Source organism: Arachis ipaensis, chromosome B03, assembly GCF_000816755.2.
Source record: "Arachis ipaensis cultivar K30076 chromosome B03, Araip1.1, whole genome shotgun sequence".
NCBI lineage: Eukaryota > Viridiplantae > Streptophyta > Magnoliopsida > Fabales > Fabaceae > Arachis > Arachis ipaensis.
This window is the reverse complement of record NC_029787.2, coordinates 128,780,954-128,784,946: the sequence shown is the minus strand read 5'-3', so window position 1 is coordinate 128,784,946 and position 3,993 is coordinate 128,780,954.

Genomic DNA, 3,993 nt, shown 5'->3' with positions numbered 1-3,993 from the left:
TGACCCCAAGACTGTTCCTATTCCGGTCGAGGCAACTCAGCGAGATCCAGGTCGATTTCTGACATAGATCGGGTGGATGATGCTCTAGATAGGCGTCGAGTTGAGCAAAGGTGGGATCATGATGGGCTGACAGTGGGATGGGGAGTGGACTTGGAGGAGGTGCGCATGGCGGAGGTGGTAGAGGATCCCATGGTGGAGACTGATATGGTTCTGGTGCGGGTGATGATTTGGGCAAAGGCAGCAGGGGAGATTGAGGAGGACCGTTCGGTGATTACTTTGTCGGTGTCCCCAGTGATTACCAGGCGGTTCATGAGAGCCAGACATGGGTTAGTCCAGGTCAGCTTCTATCAGACCTGCTAATCAGTGAGGGTCTTGATGTGGACTTTGGAGGATCACACATCCTGGAGGAGATTAGCGTCATTATGCAGGAGGATGGGGGCATCACGTCAGAGATCATATGCTACCGGTCCCCAATCACACCTAGATGTGGACCTGAACGAGCCTTCATCAGTCCCGCTGCAGAAGCATTTTGCTTTAGGTGGAACTCCTCCGTCCGCATACACAATTCCCCCACAGGCTGTCGCAGGACCGTCTAGACCACCCCCACATTCTGAGGCAAGACTGTCGGTACCACCCCCACATGCTGCACAGGAGGATGATGCAGATGGAGACAGAGAGGATGACGAGGTGCTGCTTGCCCAGAGACGCCAGAGGATCCAATTCCAAGTTGGGCATATGCCTTTCTCCCCTTGCGAACAAATAGCTCGGCCAATCTCTCGTATGTGGACTTCACCAGTGAACAAACTAGAAGGTTCCTCACACCCTTTAGTATTAAATTCATACTCTTGGAGATATTCATCACCATATGTTCGAATCTCCTACCCTCATCCCGATGCTGAGTCCACATCGCATACTCAATCCTGTTAGCCCAGTCACACATGACAGGGTCTTTAGTTCGTAGAATAGCAAACCAGTAATCAAATTTCACCTCATTCTTGACATATGCCGCATTCACCAGAAGCCTCCGTGCATCATTGCCCTTAAAATTCAGGACAAAATTTGCAGCCACATGTCGAATACACAGAATGCATGGTATGCAGCAAGTGGTAGCCAACCTCCGTCGGGAGCCTCAAGTGCCGCCTTGATCCCGTTGTGCCGATCTAATATCACCAGAATACCCGGCTGCGAAGTCATGTGCTAGCGGAGGTGGGATAGAAAAAACGACCACGACTCAGCATTCTCACCCCCACCATAATACCCGGCTGCGAAGTCATGTGCTAGCGGAGGTGGGATAGAAAAAACGACCACGACTCAGTATTCTCACCCCCACAAGTGCAAATGCAATAGGCAGGATGTTGGAGTTCGCGTCTTGGGCAATCGCAACAAGCAACGTACCCCGTATTTGCCGTACAACTGTGTCCCGTCAATACTGACCAACGGCTTGCAATGCCGGAATGCCTCAATACACGGTAGGAATGTCCAAAAAAGCCGGTGAAAATAGGCTTGTGACTGGTCCACTTGCCCACCCACTCGCACAGGACTCGTCCTCAATACTGCAACACTACCAGGCATCGTCATCTGCACACCTAAGACCCATCACGGCAACTCATTGTATGACTCATCCCAATCTCCATAAATCCGTGCTACGGCCTTCTGCTTAACTAACCAAACCCTCCTATAAGTTAGTCTAAACCCGAAATGTGCCTCTGTTGCATTCAGCAGTACTTTGATACACACGACTGCATCAGCTCTACCATTGGCAGTATGAAGGCTGAGATCATATGATAATCAAGACTCCTGTGATCACTCGAGATCAACGTGGCCAGACAAGTATGAGGTCTATTATGCCGTTTTACCTGCCAAACACCTCTACGATGGCGGAGACTGATCCTAATCAACCATGTGCACCCGTTACCAAATTCCTTAGACTTTCTAAAGTACTTGCGATAATCGGATTCCACCACTTTGTACTGTACCCCGCGTTAGATGCTATAGGTCTTCACGCTTAACACGACCTGCTCTTTGTCTTGAAACTGCTGACCAACCTGAAACTCCGCTAGACCTCCGATACCCTGTGTATTTCTGGCACCAAATCCAACAGGTTTTCCGGGAACCCCTGCTATCTCATGGCATCCAAGTCTAAAGTTGAAAAGTGGGGGAGGGGTACTGTTGAGTCCCTGAGCTGGACGTTCCACCAGCCCCAACTGGATTACTCGCTGCTATGTCATCACCACTATCATCGGCAATGATATCTGGCTTCACATCATAATCGTCATTACCATCCCGCAATACATCGTCTATACCATCCGGTATCCCACCCTGTAATGAAGCCAACGCCGTGTTAATAATACCAACTTCTCTGTCACCACTGCGGTTGAGATCAGCTGCGAAGGATGGGGAGGCAACCACCATTGCCTGAGGTGCAATCATAGGCACGGATGAAGAGGCACCAACAGGCCTCGAACTAGAACAGGCTATCGTTGCTGGAGTTTGGGGGTTTCGGTTCAAACCACCTGAGCTATAGACTACATCTACAAGCTTGGCCAACAGTTTAGGTGTCCTGACCTCGAAAAATTGCTAACGACAATGGAATAGAACATCCAAATCCTCGTCACTCCCTATGACAAACGAATCGTATTTCACATTATCTCACAAAACTGAAATCGGAATGTGATAGAATAACTTCTCAACCCATTTCACGCTTTGTAACCCCAATTTTTGGATTATAGAATTCAGGAACTCAGCAAAGCTCGTTGTAGATTTCAGAAAAACACTGAGGAGATCTTTACCAGTAAACCTAATACCAGAGCGTGTTTTTTTCTTAATCGACCCTCTATAGTGAACCAACGCTAAAAAACTCTCCTCACTAGCCATTGTGTTTCACTCTCATGGGAAGAATTCACGTTCACATCATATTTATATACGTTGGGGCCTACGTAAATCAAATTTACCTAGTTCGATTTACATGTTTATGGTAATTCGAATCTGTCAAATTCGAATTATATAAGGACAACTATATTTGTAAATCGAAACAGATTGTTTCGAATTACTAAGGAAGTCCTTCCATGCATTCATAATTCAAATTGGACCCCTTCGATTTACAATTTTTCTAGTAATTCGAATTGCACTAATTCAAATTAGTGTTGGAATTTTTAATTTGAATGGGTCTCATTCAATTTACATAAAAGTGTCTTTTGGGATCGGAGATCCATGTAACGTTTTTTCTTTTAATAGAATTGAGTAATATTTGCCTCCATTTGATTTAAATATGCATTTTACCCTACTTTTTTACTATTCAATTATAATTTGTTATAAAAGTTAAAGTATTTTTTATACCATAATAAAGTTAAAAAAGATTTATTGATCTGATCAAAATGGTTGGCCTAAAAAAATAATGCATTATTAATGTTTAAAATATAAAAATTGGAATTTGAACTCAATGTCATGAAAAAAAAAATCTTTTAATTAACTACTAGACTAACAACTCAATTTTAAAGTTAAATGTATCATCATATAATATATAAAAATTTTAAAATTTTCCACAGAGATCATGGCCTCCACTGATCCTCCTCTAAATCCCCCCAGATCCTATTTGCCATCATTTTAGTAATAATATATACAAAACATAAAGATAATAAAAATTATTATTTTAATTTTATTTTAATATATATTTTATAATAATAACTGATTTTAGTGTAAATTTAGTCTAGTTTAAAGATAATATATATATAACTAATAACATTAGTCATTTCATACATTATGCATGCTTTTCTTCGTGGCGGATAGGTTTGATCTTTACGCACTAATATGTTAACGTTGTCACATCAAATATATGAACCGAGGGATCGGAGTAGTTTATTATCTTGAATGGGGTGTAAATAATATGATTTATCTGGGCAATAATAAATCTGACCAAATAATTCCAAAGAGATGTAAGAATAATGTAAAGTAGATGTTATATACTTATATATATTTATTAGTAAAGTTGATACA